The sequence below is a fragment of the Stegodyphus dumicola genome, chromosome 3 (assembly GCF_044657685.1).
Source record: "Stegodyphus dumicola isolate Sdum_Otavi_A_Nest chromosome 3, ASM4465768v1".
NCBI lineage: Eukaryota > Metazoa > Arthropoda > Arachnida > Araneae > Eresidae > Stegodyphus > Stegodyphus dumicola.
In genome coordinates this window covers 159,611,058-159,628,932 of record NC_140770.1, presented here as the reverse complement: position 1 = coordinate 159,628,932, position 17,875 = coordinate 159,611,058, and the positions used below count along the sequence as shown (strand labels likewise).

The following is a 17,875-nucleotide window of genomic DNA, read 5'->3' as shown; positions in this document are numbered from 1 at the left end:
TTTATCATTCAATTCATTCAGTTCTCACTTCGCAGTAAGGCAAAAATACATAACAGCTCAAAATACCTTTATTAAAAATTGAAAAATATAGAAAAATATAAAACACCAAATACAGTTAAAATAATTAAAAAAACTATTTTTATCATTAAAATTAGAGTTTCTACGCAAAAACCAAGCATTCCGCCAGCGGGCAAGAAGGCAGATTTCTCGGTGCACAAAACTGAAAGTTTACTTTTGGTCACATTCGGCAAAAAGACGCTGAAGGTGCAGAAAGACTTAATTTACTATTCTGTTAAGTTTCAAATGTAAACACATATGACTGCTATGATAAGAAAAATTAGGCTTTGTTACATTTAAACAACTTTCAAGTAGTACATGCAGATTAACCAAAGGCATAAAAACCTTAACCGGGAGATAAGAATAATTCAATCATTTTTAAAGCAACAAATTCGCAATTTACCAACATATTAGAATAAAAAAGAACTGATCTCATCGAGCAAGAGTGAATATATTAGTATATATATATTGCAATTATAAATGGAGGTGCACAACTACATATTATAGCAGTCATACATACAAAATTTCAACTTTCTGAGACTACTCGTTTTTGATTTATGCGACATACATACGTATAAACGCCAAGAAAAAAATCTGTTCAGAATCCATTTTAAATTAGCATTATAACTTGTTTGGGGAAAAATAGTCTTTTATTCTCTCTTTACATACAGATGTTACACAAAAACATCATTAAATAGCATTAGGTAGTGGTCAAAATGAACATCTTTGTTGAAACACTATACCACGCTTTGGTCGTTGAAAAAAAAAAAAAAAAAAATTGAGTTTCCTCCTTATATTTCCTGAGAAAAGAAAAAAATAAATTAAACTTTTTCTCCTAAAAAAGGAACTTTTATAACATTTAACTGCTGGATTTTTTTTTTTTAAATATCATACTCCTTTTCTATTTTTATGCCTAAATGTTATTTTGTTTAAAAATATTTGCACGAATATTTATTTGCAAACACCGAGGACCCAAATATCAGCTTAAAAACTCAAACTTGTGCAAAATTTTAGCTAGGAACTCTTTACTGTTCTTTAATCTCGTCTCGGAGGAAAGCAAGTTCGCGTCTACAGCGCACAAATCGCACATCGATGATATTAATTTTTGTACACATTTCGAAATCGCCAAAAAATAGCCCTTGTGAGTCGGCATCAATCGGCTGAATTCGATGATCAGAGGGCGCAATTTGAGTGTCTTCCCCCCCCCCCCGCGTAATTACCTCGATCTAAGCGCGAACCACCCACGCACGTTTTCTTCTCTTATATAGCCTATTCCTCGGCAAGCTGATACCCACAATCCGCGCTTCCATCTATTGGTCGCTGCACCTTTTCACGACAGGTGAGTTTTCTCGTTGTCTCTCAGCATTCTTTTTAGTTGCGCTCTCTTCAGAAATTAATTTTATTTCGAATCCCTTTTGTTGTTTCTTGTTTATCATAATTTTTTAAAACTCGATAAAAATTTGATGAAACTTATTTGAGCAGAAAACTTATGCGACTCTTTAAGCAGAAAACTTTATGTGTCTTTTCGTTTTAAATACATTTTAAATTTTGCGATAATGTAACTGACGGAATGAGATATATGCAACAATAACCTAAGTATGCATAGCCACTTTTACTATAAATGTACTTGTTTCAATTTTAAGTATTTTTTAAAGATGTAGAAAAGTTACATTTTCAGAGTGAGCAAAAATAAGAATAAGGCTTTTGAGCTAAAAAATATTAAAGCTAATAAATAAGGGATTGGTTTTCTTGCATGCACAAGCAAGTGATAACTTGAATTTTAAATAATAAATTATTATAGTATATGACTATATTAGCAAATGGTTATGTTAAATGATTAAGATATGGAAATTAGATGTCACAATTAATCTTTGCAATGTTTATTTTACAATAAAATTAATTGTTTCGTTTTTTAGTAACTGCATTTTTAAAAGTGTGTAAAATTTACATTTAACAGAGCGACTAGATATAAGAATAGTATTTCTAAGTTAAGAAATATTAAAAGCAGGAAATTACTTACATAAATTATTATAATATATATTAACAAATGGATATATTAAATTATTATACTATATATTAACAAATGGATATATTAAATTATACTATATATTAACAAATGGATATATTAAATTATTATGTTATGGAATTAGATGCAACCATAAATCTTGCATGCGGTGCTTGTTTTATAATAAAAAATTTTTAATTTTTAATGAATAAACACATTTTAAATACTTTTTAAGAATGTGCAAAATTTACGTCTTTCAGAGCGAGCGTAATAACAGTGATATTTTTAAGCAAGAAATTGGCTTTTGCATTCAAATGCCCGTTATTACTGGGAAATGAAGTAAGAAATGATTAAGTTAAATGATTATATAACGATATAAATGAATAATAACGATATTAAATGAATATATTACAGAAAATAAGTGCAACAATAAATTTTATTTACAGTGCTTGTTTTATAACTAAAAGTAATTGCGGTGGTTTAAAACATTAAATGCATTTATAGATATATTTAAGAATCGGTAAAATGTTGGATTTTTCAGAATGAGAAGTAATAAAACTAATATTAAGTTGGAAACTAGTAAAAGTAAGGAGTTAGTTGCCTTATTTGGAATTTTAAATCTCTACATATAATAAAAGGATTAAAATTAACAATTGTGTGTCTTTTCGTTCGTGCTGCGCGTAAGTTAATAGACCGAGGGCTACGAAATTTGGTACATAGGTGCATCTAGACAAGACCCAGTGCACCTCGAAGCGATTTTTTCAAAATTCGAATGGTTTTTTTTTAAATTTAATCTTTTCGATTTTATCGCATTATTTTGAATAGTTTCATTCTTTTAGAAATGTGGTTTTGGCAACAGTTTTTCCTTCATTTGTATACTGGACTGCTGACTGCTGGAAATCAGCACTGTTGCCACTTGGAAAAATGAGGGCAATAATCCTGTGCAGTTTTTAAATTTAATGTTTCTCTTGGGTACTGGACGTTTGTGGAGAGAAGGCAACGGGAAGTTGGTTAATTTATTTATTAGGATAATTAATATTTGTATTAAGGGATATTGCTTATTTCATTGTAATTGTGTTATATACAATACTTTTTTTATGAAATTCTGCGCAGTTTTTAAATTTAACGTTTGGTATTCCCTTCAGGCATTTTCGGTACATTTAAAAGCCAGACGAAGGCTGGCAACGTAGCTGCTAGTTTTACATAAAATTAGGCATTTCGAGAATGTATGATAACAATAATACTTTTATTACTAAATTAGATAGTGTTGAGAATTAGGAGTTTCTAATTGCTGAAGCTTTAGCAATAAACACATATTTCATGAAAATTTCAAATTTCGTAAAATTTAGGAATTCTTGCAGCAGTCTTGCATAGAAATTAAAGTAGGGCTTCAATAATTTTTATTTACAGATATTTTACCGAAGCTTTAAAGATCCGGAATATATACTAGTTGTTTTATAATTCTTAGGTTAAGTTTCAACTTGTACGCAAAGGAAACAAATTTTGAAACAATTTTTAATTATCTAAACACTGAATGAAGATTTAGGAATCAAAATGTGGGGAGTTTCGTAAATTATTTGTGCCATGTACTAAAGAAATCAAAGCTTTAAAACAAAACTTAAATTGTAAAATTCATTATAGACTACTGAAAGAAAAAATATATTTAAATAGGCTTTGCAAACATAATTCTTTATAATGAATAAAATATCAGAAAGATAATTCTGAGCATTTAATTTTAGCTTTTGAATTTACAATTATCACAGTGTCCAGCAAAATAAGTTAAATCTTCAGATTGCTGTACTCATAATAATAAAGTATATTTTAAGTCTTAGAAATTTTGGAGGCGTACAATATATCTGAAAAAAGTTTTAACTAAAATTGCAACGAATAAAACAATTTGAATATTATACATATTTACAGCAAAATAATTTTTCAACTCCTCTGTAGAATTTCAGAAAAAGTTTTTGGGTTTATTTAATTATGGCAAAGCACACTAGGGCTATCTGCTCAAGGGTAGGGATGCCTTCGTGGAGGACTTTCTAAGGGAAACTGGCTCGTATAGACGTTACACATGGGGAAAACCACGAGAACGCCCATGCAGCCAGCCCGTTCGCGGGATTCGAACCTCGGACCGAACTACCAGTGTTCAGCGACTTTACCGCTCGGCTGCTTGTGAGCCCGAATTTCAGAAAAAGAGAACAGCTAATGTTTTTCCCAAGCAAAGTTAAGTAATATTTTCTCTTTCATTCGAATAAAAATATTTCCAAAGTCAGGATTTTGAAATTTCATGTTTAATTTCAAATGAAAAAAATGATGATTCCGTTCAAGACAAGGACAAGCAAAGATTTTTTTTGGGAGGGGGAAGGAGAAAATATAAGAAATTAACTTGTATCTGAAATTTCATAATTAGCTGATTTTCATTAAATTATTTATTTATCTGCCATTTATTAAATTTTAATATTCATTCAATATGCTCTAAGTATGTTAATTTCACCGAACATGGAAATCAGCAAGATTTTAAATTAGAAGAACTAAAAATGACTTGTACGTTAAAAACTTTTATTTTCCCAGATCTTGCATTTATGTATCGTACATACACGTTATAAAGAATAAAATTGGATAATATACTTTTATCAAGCTGATTCATTCAACAACTCATGATACTTTTGCTCTGTTTAACGGTAATGAAGAAAGTTCAAATAAAGTTCTCTTAACAAGGAAATCCACCGTTGCTGAATTCTTTTCCACTCCTCGACATTTTAGCCATACGAAATGACTCGAACTTTAGTACTACTGTCTATCATAAATCTTCAGTTGTTTGCCTTCAACTACCTTTAAAATTCTATCATTCGAGTAAAAAAATGTTGCTTCAATTTATTCTTTCGTTTTCCATGCAATCTATGTATGTTTGTTGTTGATCAAGAACTAAACTATAAAAAGAAAATGCAACTCACATACGCTTTTTTCCCAGTATCAAGTTTTTTTTATCTAACATAAAGTTAAAGTTTTATCTAAACATTAAAAGCCTTTTTTATATTTTGGCAGATTATTATTAGTCCAAAGGGGCTTTGTCCCTGAAGGACTATTGTTTTCGTTTTGCGATTTTGCGTTGAATCACTATAAATGTCCGTTTCACTTTTCAAACTGTTGCCACCCAATGTTAGAGTCCTGCATTATATTTGAATAAATTAAATAATGAAAAATCTGCATAAATGTATGTATATTTCTCGCATTGTGATAAAACAACGGTACATAAAGCCATCGAATTTTGAATGACGTAATCCTCCACCGAATATGGGCATGTGGAAGAACAAATTTGAAATTTGGAATTTGTTTTATTATCGGTTTCATATTTTGTAAAACTTTAACGAATTTTTGAGTAATAAACTCAACGATTTAAAAGAGAGCAATGGCAACACTCTACGGGAGGAAAAATCTCCAGCGAATCTTTTTATCTCCAGCGGGCGCGGAACTGTGTATCGGAAATTCTAAAGATGTCCTCATTTTAAAATTATTTTGCGATATGCTTATGTGCGAAGACCATGATATTTAATAAATAAAGGTAACACACAAAATGTAAAAAAAAAAAAAAAAAAAAAAAAAAAAAACCCTCTCTTTTAGACGTAATTTAAAACCTTTCAGATTTTTTTTTTTTTTTTTTTTTTTTAGAATTCTGTAGTAATTCTTTTGTTTTCATCTATTAGCTTGTAATGTGTATGTTAATTTTGTTAGAAACCCGTTTCTTTCAATTCTTGTTTCCCACTTACAACTCTCTAACAGAATGAGCTTTTAAAGTCGCGTTAAATGCAAATGTGTTAGAAGTAGTATTTAAAGGAAGTTCTACTTACATCGAGAGATAAAGTGCTTAGGAGTCCTTAGTGGCTCGTGTTTGTCTTCTGGTTATTTCACTTTTGAATCTATTACGCTCGGCCGTATTGTACGTGGCTGTTGATAATCGCTGGCTAGTTTAAATTAAGGGCCGACTACGTTAGATTTTTGTGTCTAGCTTCGTCTAAGTCTATTATAGTTAGTATTATGATTGTTTCTGTTTTTGTTATCCTGATTTCAAAGCCCGAATAGAGGCTTTCCTGTAAACCCGAGAAGGAAGCAACTGTTGTTATTGAGTGAATAAAAGAGTATTTTAACCCTTCTCGAGTCTACGCTGTCTGCGAAAACTCAGCAATAAGTCGTCACTTAGTTCACTAAGTTCCTCGATATTTTATTATAGGCAAGAGAGTAAGGAACTTATAAGCTACAAAACTGCACGCATTTTGCAGAAGTTTAATATTGGAACAGCTTTTATTTTTAATCTCAGGTATAGAATTCGCTCTTTCATGCTTCAAGACTACGTTCTGGATATGAACTTCTGTAATATTCCTTTTTAGTCGGCTAGTTTTGCCTTAGTTTGACTAATTTACATTGGTCAAACTAAGAAAGGACTGGAATTTTGCACTAAGGAGCATGAAGCACATGTTAGGAAAAAAAGGAAATTATGAATCCTCAGCTGAATACCTCTGGTCAGGAAATTACGTTTTCCGTTTTTCTACATCCAAAATTAATCAAAAATCAGCCTTCGTTCGGAAATTGGATTTCCTAAATGCGTTTCATAAAATTCTTTCAGTTATAGTTAATGATCTGAATTCCAATCCACCTTTAACTTCAGTTTTTAAAGAAGTTATTTCACGGATGTTTCCAAATATTGTTAATAGCGGGGCTAGTACTGCTTTGTTTCTTTCCTTAACTGCAACTTTCTCCAACTTTTTTAGGTATTATTTTTCCATGAGCATATGATTCTCCTTCGTAATTTTAATTTCTGCAGTTGAAGAAGAAGGTTCCATTCAGACCTTCGAAACTAATCCTGCAAATTTAGGCAATTCGTGCCGATTCTTAGTGCTGTATATCTCCAACATTTGCAACTGTTGATTTCCTTGTAAAATTCGCAAATTGTAGACAACAAATATCGATTACAACTAGGTTCATTCATCTGGCCGCAAGGGTAATATTTTGTCAATGAAGCAGTTTAACATGGATAATATTCCGTCAAAGAAACTGCTAGTTAAGCTGAGACATTTTAATTTTTTAGTTCTGCTATAAGGTATTTTTCCCACCTTCTTAGCATGCCTTCGTGGTGTAGTGACTAGCACACTTGACGGGTATTCGAGAGGTCCATGGTTCGAGTCCCGGTGACGGCATTGCTTATTTTTCATGTCTTTCGGCTTTAAAATAAGCTAATGTGGCACCCGAACTAAAAAGGGTGATGGATGATGATTCTCCCCCACCAGGATTTGGCGATTGGGTCCCCTAATCCCCAGTCGCTAAAAAAATATTCAAGATAAAGATTTCAAAATAAAATCTAAACAATTCTTGGTTTAATGGGGAAGAAGAACTTAAAACATGGTATAGAGTCTTACTCTCTTAGATAGCATCCACTAAATCAAGACTCTATGCGTAGACTTAAGCGAATTTTCACTATGTCTAGAAAAACAACAGAAACGTTAAAAGGTGTGAAAGACTCTTTTATTAAGAACGCAATATAATTGAATAGAAGACACTTATGCTTACAATATAAGGTATTTCTCCCGCCTTCTTAGCGTGCTTTCGTTGTGTAGTGTCTGCAAGCTGGACGCGTATTCCAGAGGTCCGTGGTTCGATTCCCGCTGAAGGCGTTGCTCATTTTTCACTTCTCCTGCTTCCAAAAAATAAATAATGTCTTTACAGTGGCGCCTGTACTAAAAGGGTGGTGCATGATGATTCTCCACAACCAAGATTTGACGATTGTTCCCCTAAAACCTCAGTCGCTCTTTAAAAGGGAAAGTATATACGGTATTTCTCCTGCCTTCTTGGAATGCCTTCGTGGTGTGTTGGTTTGTACGCTGGGCGCGTATTCCAGAGGTGCGTGGTTCGATTCCAGGCGAAGGCGTTGCTCATTTTTTACCTCTCTTTCTTCCAAAATACCTAATGTCTCTACAACAAAACCAACCAGCATTTATGGCATAACTCACAAATAAATCTTAACATAGCTTACAGGTTACACAGAAGTGATTAACGCGGAAGGTGGCTCAATCCTACACCAGCATGACAAGCACTATTGGCAGCAATAAAGCAACGCCGAAGGCAGACAGACTGCTAACTTAGAATGTCAACAATTAACATGGTCTTCAGCAAGAGGAACACGCTTTGTCTATACAATCTAAAACTTCCCTTTAAATACTATTTCTTTCTACCTCATTTAAATATGTGCTCACTAAAATTTACATTTAAAAGGAAAACGGAAAGGGAGAAATGACAGTATAGATACTGAATATTAAATAACTCGTTAATTGAAATAAATAAATACTTTACAATGTATTCGATTAAATTGTTTCCATGATACAATTCTATGTGTCTTAATGACAAAACTTTCTTGCGTAATTTCTTGTTTTCTTCATTATGTGGTCGTAATTAGACGGAGATTTGTTTCGTTCAATGAAGCGTCTTCACAATGTCGTCTACAAAGATTCGAATAATGATACTTTGTTTGGTAACAATGACAGATAAGGCTCATTGATAATTTACAAAGTCCCTCTAATCTTTAAGTTCGGGAAAAATATTTTTTTCAATGTTTGAATGCTGAAAAGGTCGAGTCAAAGTCACCTTTCATTAATCTGTTTCATGCAGCAGTTTTTTTTTATTTCTTAGAGAATTTTTGTTTTAAATTTTAGTCCATTGACGTTCAAGTTTACTAGTTTTATGCTGACAATACGTTTTGAAGCATTTCGAGTTCTTCTTTGACAAAATAAGTTTTCTTTAACTGCAGTTGGGGCTTCAGAAACTGCTTTTATTTCAAAGAATTTCTCAAAATTTTATTCTTGACCTTCAGAATTCTTCGTAAATTCGTCGTTTACCCCAAAATGAGACTTACGCGTTAAAATTGTAATAAATTTTATAATTTTAGTAGCATTTAATGTCAATAGTAATATATAGATTCATTTTTAACAGTATGAGAAATGATTCTGAAAAGGGCAGTATTAGGTACAAAAATCAGTAAAAGAACAGTTATTATTTTAAAACCTCAAGCATTTGTTTCTGTATTTTTTATGAACCTAAAACAATGCAAAGAAAAATATCGAAATGGGACTAAGAAATTCATATTATTTTTGAATGCTTTTATGCTTAATTTGGAAAAGAAACACGTTGATATAAAATACAAAATAAGACCCCCTCACCCCTCCCCGAAAAAATACCACCCGAGCTTCTAGTTTGGACTAGATTTTTTAATCAAATTCTGTTGATTTTGAGAGTGATCAGACTTAGATTCCTCCTTCTAAAGAAAAAAAAATCTACATTAAAAGCAAGGTACATGATAAATGAAAGTAATGTAGATTAGAAACTTAGGGTACAATTGCTATGAAGAAATCTTTTAGCTATTAATGACTGTAGGTGTAACTGAGAATTGAATTACATGTATGACCTCTAACGTTTAGCTAACTGTATTATATTTAACATATAGTTGGGAAACACTAGATCCAGAAATGAAAATCAGCTTTCTTTTCCACAGAAAATTTTATGGCTTTCAGAATTCGACTCAAATATTTAATAAAGCAGTATTTAGGAACTATAACAACAAAAAATTATTTATGTATTATTAAATCGTATATGGCAAGGCCTATTTGTCTGAATGCCTTGATGGAGGACGTTCTAACGGAAGTTACCTCGTATTATTCAAGCTGCACATACAAGGTTTGATTTAGTTGATTGCGATAAAGCATGTTAGCATGTTAGGGCTACCTGCCTAAGGGGAGAGATGCTTTTGTGGAGGAATTTTAAATAAAAATGGGTACAAGAATTCAGCAGTTTTGTCATTTGGTCGCTGTTGGGCCGTTGCACGATAACAAACCTTACATCCAGTCCGTTCTCTTGGGTTTGGTTTGGTTTGGTTTATTTAATTATGGCAAAACACACTAGGGCTATCTGTCTAAGGGGAGGGATGCCTTCGTGGAGGACTTTCTAAGTGTTCGCTTGGGATCAAACTCCTTGTATTTAGCGGGCTTAACCGCTCTGTCACTGGTGGAACCAATAGGAAATGGGATTTTATTTATTTAAAATCATTTTCATTGTCCCATCTTTCAGAAACTGTAGCCTATTATTAAATTAAAAGAAAAAAACTTTAAGGATTTTGATGTTCTCTGAAATGCTTAGAAAGTAAATTAAATTCAGAGCTAAAAATTTGAAATAATGTTTAGAATATAGAATTCCAAGTGCTTGAGAAAGAAGTGTTAATAACAATTCATTTTCTAATCTACATTGAAAACAGCAAAATAAGGCCGGTTTTTCTTGTGGAATTAAATGAAATAAAATTGAGTGAAATTAAATCATAACATCAAATCATTAGGTTTACTAGCTCAGGACGTTGTGTAGCATTTATGTAAATGGATTAATTTGTCTTCAAAGCTGTAACTGAAATGATACGTGAATTCAAACCTTACAACCCTACTAGAGAGGTTAGCAAATTATCGTCACACTTGAAACAGCATGAGTTGTGCAACAAATAAACCACTACTTGCGGCTGCATAATTTAATAAACAACAGATTACTTCAATTTAAACGCTGATAAAAGTTACAAGTTCGCACACTTTTAGACCATTTTGCTTTGCTATAAAAAGATCTTTTGCTTGGAATTTCTTTTAACTGCAGATATATTTTTGAAAGCGTAAATTATCATCTGCTACATGACAGTTTTGTTCTCATGTAAAATAGAGCTTTTAAAGAAGCAATGGATAGGAGGCTATATTTCTGCACTTTCCTAAGAAAATTATTCGCATCTAGTTATTAAAGCAACGCTGTGAAACCATGAGTTTTGCGCAATATTGACAAGAAGTTAACAAACGTCAAAGTTTAGCTTCAAGGGGAAAAAGTTTTCTAAACATACAACCGAGTAAAAAACGGCATGTTTTTAATGTTCCAAAGACAAAATATTTATAAGAAAATCAGGTAAATCAAAGGTCAGTTGCAAATTCATTCAAATGCTCAGTGTTAGCGGTAAAAAAAGTGGTTAATGCTGATTTGAATCTTAAAAACCGTAAAAACATAATATACATCGTCCTTCTCCACAACCTATCGTTGAACACACACACACACACACACACACACACACAAAAAAAAAAAAAAAAAAAAAAAAAAAAAAAAAAAAAAAAAAAAAACCCGCGCTGCAGAACTCTTTATGAGAAACATTTATACGAACAAAAATGAAAAAATGTTGTCATTCTAGATGAAGCTCGGATGTACCGGTGCGATTGTAATAATAAAAGATCCATTTATTATCATCAAGAAGGAGAAGAGAAATATTAAACGTGGTTTAAAGAACCGAACGATATATGATTTTGTTGGGGTTTTTTCATAAAAAGCAAACGAAAGAAAGTAGAGAAAAATGTTGATATCGACTCTACATATTAGCAGGAACATATTTTAGATCCAATTTTCAAATATATAATACTATAAGGTATTTTCTCCCTTTTTTCTGTATACCTTCGATGTCTAACGGTAGCACACTCGGCGAGTATTCGAGAGGTCCAGGCTCGAGTCGCGGAGAGGGCATCGCTCATTTCTCATGCCTCCCGCTTTAAAGATTCTACAGTGGTGCCCAAAATAAAAAGTGGTGGATGATGATTCTTTTCCACCAGGATTTCAAGACTGAATTCCCTAATCCCCAGTCGCCCTTTAAAAGGTATTTCCTCCCTCCTTTCTGCATGTCTTCGTGGTGTAACGGTGTAGAGACATTAGGTATATATTTGAAAGCAGGCAAGATGAAAAATTAGCAACCGCCTTCGCCGGGAATCGAACCACGGACATCTGGAATACCGGCCCAACGTGCAGAACCACTACACCACGAAGGCACGCAAGGAAGGCGAGAGAAATACCTTATATACTCCCCCTTTTTAAAGGGCGACTGGGATTTTTTAGGGGACCCAATCGCCAAATCCTGGCTGAGAAAGATCATCATCAAATACCGTTTTAGTTCGGGCTGTAGAGACATTAGGATTTTTCGGAAGCAAGGGAGATGAAAAATTAGCAACCGCCTTCGCCGGGAATCGAACCACGGGCGTCTGGAATATCGGCTCACATTAATGTCGCCCTGTGGAGGTGTTTTTCTGAAGACGGTTAGTATGAAGGAGCGACACCAGTTCTGCCAATGGCGATGTGTTGGTGCTTCCCACACTTAGTCCTGTCCTGTCTTGGAATACCGGCCCAGCGTGCAGAACCACTACACCCCGAAGGTACACTAGGAAAGTGGTAGAAATGCCTTATAACGGTAGCACACTCGGCGATTATTCGAGAGGTCCAGGTTTCTGTCCCGGAGAGAGCATTGCTCATTTTTCATGTTTCCTACTTCAAAAATAACCTAATAAGAAACGGGATTTTACATATTTGAAATTATTTTTATTGCCAGATTTTTCAGAAATTGTAGCCTATTATACAATACCTTCTCTTTATCCGCAATGCCATCAATCTGTAGAACTGAATCAAGACAAAACAAGCAGTCACTCGTCAAAATTCACTGTTAATTTTCTGGGGGGGGGAATGGGACAAGAAACAGGTATCAAAACCATACACTTCATTTGTATCCCTGCTGAATCCTTGATGGATTTGATCACACATGGAATTTTGCGCTTTTGGACTTATAAAAAGAAGATTGTCCAATAGTTGACCTACAGCCGTCCTCGGATTGTGAAAAGCTGTTCAAGAGGAATGGGATAAAATACCTCTTCCGATACTAGAAGGCTTTATTGTTTTTGAAATGCCGGTGTAGAAAGATGGTTGAGAATAAGGATTATCGAAGAAAACATTTAAAACACAAGCATTTTAGGTAAAATATTTCTGTATGTGCAATGAAATTCGTTTAAACCATGGAGGTAGGAAAGGGAGGAGGGGCCAATCCGCGCTAGAAGTGAAGCACTGCTTTGAAGCTTGGGTCACCAGACGGGGTGTTTTTTGTTTACATTCAGAAGCTCGCTTGACAAAATTCTGATAGTATTTCGACACACGACAGTTCCATAGAAATCGAAAAAGGGACACTCTCGCATGAAAGAAACATTCATAGTGTGATGGATAATAGCAATTTGTATAGTTTACTGACATTTACGCAAAAATCACATCTTGGTTATTTTTCGATAACTAACAACAGCGATTTTGATTATGAATTTGTTTTATAAAATTCTAAGCTGTTGCACTACAAAAATATAGATTTTAAGAAAATTGCTAAAAGAGATCTGCCAAAATTTATTTTCTAGAAGATTTGAAAAGTTTGAAACTTGATGGCTAAATGTAAATATAAAATTATGTATGTTAAAATATTTGTAATTAGGCACATAGGTCAGATTAAGTTTTTATTAAATAGAGTAACGCATGCAAGGGCTATCTGCCTAAAGAGAGAGATGCCATCGTGGGGGAATTTTGAAGAAAAACTGACCTTTGAGTGGGTATTAAAAATAATACTTATAATTTTCATTCAAATTATATTCATATATATTTTTTATGTAAAACTTTCGGGTGTATGCTAAATTAGTGTAAATTACTTTACACGAAAAATATAGTGAATGCACAGAAATTAAAGATTTGCACATGCCGGAAATGATAAATAGGGAATATGTATGGGTATTTATGCATGTGCTTGCAAAAAGCATGTATCTGCCTTTGACAAAATACTTAAATATTCATTAAATTATTTATAAATGTATTTGAAATGAAGAATTTATTCACTTATAAACAACTGTGATAGTACTGTGAAGAAATCTAATGATTAAATGTATTTAATTTATAATGATTATAAATGTTATCTAAATATATAATAACCTTAATATTGAATTGTAAACATAAATTGAAATCCTGTTGACAAATACGTTATAAAACTATTTAAGCAAGAATTGTTCGTATTGGAAAGCAATCTGTTAAAAGGTATTGTAAAGCAAATGCTATGACATGCGCACTTAAGAACGTAATAAAGAGTTTTGGAATATGTATTGTTGAAATGAAGGGTAAAAAAAAATCTGATAAGTATAATTAAAAGAATTATTCCCTATACATTTTATAATAACTCAGTTACAAGTTTTAAATAATACTTTAAAAAAAAAAAAAAAAAAAAAAAAAAATATTTTATTCCCTTTAAGAAATGTTCAGAGAAAGTCAAATACTATTTTCCTAATAATTCTCTAATTTAAAATGAACCGAATAGAGCATTAATTATAAATTGACTTACATTTTTCGATTTAAAAGAAGCCAAAAAATCATGTCATATTTAAGAAAGTATTTTAGGAAGAAGCTCTATAAATAGAAAAGAAATAATGCATAATTTTAATATTAATAATACAATAAACTTTGATCTTAATTTTTGTACCTTAACCGAATAAAATCGAACTACCTTAATTTTTTTTCTAATGTAATTAACGAAAACTTGTGAAAATATTTCATTCAAATTAAACCATTCTGAGAAAACTGTCCTGTGAAAAGTATAGCATTTAATTCCGTTCAGAATGAAATATTGTTTAAAAATATGTTGTTTTCACATACTTAGGACTCTGAAGTGTTGTAGAAAAAGAAAATATATACATTTATATGTATATTTGCGACGTAATTACAAAATATTTACACCCGAACGCGTCAAATCCCATAGAACTCAATGGTAAATGACCCAATGTTTTGGTCACCACGTAGGGATCGCCGGTGCTTCAGAGCAGGGTACGGAGAAACTTGTTTAGGGCGACTCCTTCTTACTTCCTACCTCCATGGTTTAAACAGCTCCTGTATACGGGTGCTTAGGTTTAAAGCAATCGGCTGCAAGAGAATGTAAAAACCGGGATACAACGCTTAGGTAAACCTGACAAATGTCTAACAGAGTTGCGCGATTGCCAGAATTTCTCTCTCTTAGATCCAAAAGTCTCGGCTTAAATGCATTAAAAGATAATTTTCATTCTGATAAAGAGTACGGAAAGAAAAAAAATGTGAAAGTAAAGATAAAAACCGTAATGAGTGATTAATTAACATAAGAACCTAACGTATGCGACTTAAGATTTTTCATTGCATAACAGTAAAATACCAACAGTTGTAGTGACAAAATGCCTGAGCATAAATCATCGTTAATTAATGCATAAGAACCAAACAAGCTTGACATTTGATTCTCCGTTGTATAACAGCAAAAGACTAACAGTTATAGCGACAAAAGGCCTGAGCATAACAGCAAAAGACCAACAACGGTTTGTTGCTACAACTACAGTTGTAGCAACAAAACATCTGGGCATTAACCAAGATCCAGACACGTTTGACTTTTGATTCTTCCTTGAATAACAGCAAAGACCAGCAGTTGTAGCGACAAAATGCCTGAGCATAAATCATCATTAATTAACATAAGAACCAAACAGGTTTGACTTTTGATTCTTCGTTGTATAACAGCAAATACCAACAGTTGTAGCTACAAAATAGTGGTTAATTAACATAAGACTCAAGCACATTTGACTTTTGATTCTTTCTTGTATAACAGCAAAAGACTAACAGTTGTAGCAACAAAAGACCTGACCATAAATCGTGGTTAATTAACATATGAACCAAACACGTTTGACTTTTGATTCTCTCTTGTATAACAGCAAAAGACCAGCAGTTGTAGCAACGAAACATCTGGGCATTGACCAAGATTCAAACACGTTTGACTTTTGATTCTTCCTTGAATAACAGAAAAGACCAACAGTTGTAGCGACAAAATGCCTGAGCATAAATCATCATTAATTAACATAAGAAACAAACAGGTTTGACTTTTGATTCTTCGTTGTATAACAGCAAATACCAACAGTTGTAGCTACAAAATGCCTGAGCATAAATGGTGGTTAATTAACATAAGACTCAAGCATATTTGACTTTTGATTCTTCCTTGTATAACAGCAAAGACCAACAGCTGTAGCGATAACTTCTGAGCATAAATCGTACCTTAAAATAACATTGTAGTCTGTACCTAAATTGTTCTAATCCTACGTTTAAGCAAACGTAATTTGAAAGCCGTCTCCCAGTCGGTATAATGGTCAGGGAAGCTGACTGCGATACCGAAGGGCCTGGGTTCGAATCCCGAAGAAGACATGGTTGTAACTGTCCGTCCCTTCATAGGAAAGGCGATGGTGGCCCACCTTTTAGGTGCCTCCATAATAAAGAGACCACCACATCTGGCCTTGTATAGATTAATGGACTGGATTACGTGTGTAATTCTTTACAATCTGCCATTGGAAAAAAAAAAAAATTGAAAGCCCAATATGTAGTAAACAATATGTGTTTAAAATGGTATAATATGTGTAAATAATACTTTGTATGTATTAAGGGTAAAGTTTCGATATTAATAATAAGTTAGTTTTTTTAATCCTCAATGTAATGAACTATTTTCTGATAGAAAAAGAGCAAAAAGATACAAAACGTTATCTGTTACAAACGCACCATGCTTCGATATGCTTTCAGGCTTCCAGTCATATTTCGGAAAATTCTCAATTTTTCCATCATTAATCAAAAGCAATCATGAAATTATCGCACTCGCAAGGTATGGATCATTGTTAGTATTCTTTATACGGTCGAACGTAATGGATATTGATGGCTTAAAAATGAATGAGTTGCAATAAAAACGAAGCTAGTGTTTTCTCGATATATAAGCGATATAACGAGAAGGTAGCATCGACCGGAATTTAAGCAGTGATCGAGTAAATAAAAAGCAAACCAAAAATATCAAATGATGATAACATTTTATTTGCATTTCAGATGCTAAATGCAGACAAACAAAAATCTATTTCCGTAGATATTTGTTACCCATATCTCTTAAAGATTAAATTTTAACACGGAAAATATTTCATAAAGACTTCAGGAATGAAATATCTTTTCAGTATTTCAAAAATCGTGATTCCAGTTTAAAAAATGAATGAAAAGAAGGTAAACTCGTAGGCTTCTCTGGCTACGATCATTTTGGCATGTTTTAGCAAATTTGTATAAAATTTTACTTTGTATAAACTGACATTTTAACACACTGTTCCATTTAAGCCATCTTCAACAGGATAAGTCGCTACTCTTAAAGATGGTTAAAAAAAGAAGTAACACGCAGAAGGAACCATAAAAATTTGTCAAAGCTATACGATAAGACGTACTTTTACCAAATAAAAAGAAGCAGCAAGTGTGCCTTTTTAGATAAATATAAAATTCAATATTGTTAAATAAAAAATACATAATTTCAGCAATTATTTATACTAAACGGAGATTTAAAATCGTGCATATTCTAATTTGCTAGACTTTTATGGCATCGTTTAGAAATTTCCCGACAACGTTATCAGGTATTTCTCCTAATCTGCTTGGCGAACATGATGTGTCCTGACTAAACAGTGAGTTTGATTACAAACTATGCCCTATGGAGTGTAGGAGAGACGACAAGATAAGAAGGGTTTAATCACCCTTTATTTTCCAGGATATTTCATACGCTCCCGCACTTCGGGATACAAAAACCAACCATTTGTGGTCTGAACGTAAAAATATGCGAACTATTAACTAACTAAAAATAAGAGTTAACTTTACACAAATGATTAACACTAAGACTGGCCTTTTAAATTAATACGTAGTTAGTACGCAAACTGCGGAAAACTACAATACGTCTTTAGCTTTCAAGAGGACTAAAACCACTGCCCTTAAAGGCGGACAGCAACTGATTGCAACTCGCGTGAAATATAGTGGCAAGATGGCTAACTCTCTCCCCGTCTAGCTCTGCTCATGGCAAAAAGCCACAACTTAAATACTTAAGGGTTAGCAAGTACAATTTGTATAAACAAT

General features: G+C 32.9%; 1 protein-coding gene across 1 annotated transcript in view; it reads left to right on the top strand.

The window, feature by feature from the left end:
- Window positions 1-1,307: 1,307 nt before the first annotated feature.
- LOC118203580 (uncharacterized) overlaps window positions 1,308-17,875 on the top strand; it is a 109,692-nt gene continuing 93,124 nt past the window's right edge. Inside the window, exon 1 of the mRNA XM_035375866.1 lies at window positions 1,308-1,396. The gene's annotated coding sequence lies outside the window, so the exon portion shown is untranslated. The remainder of the gene's footprint in view (window positions 1,397-17,875) is intronic.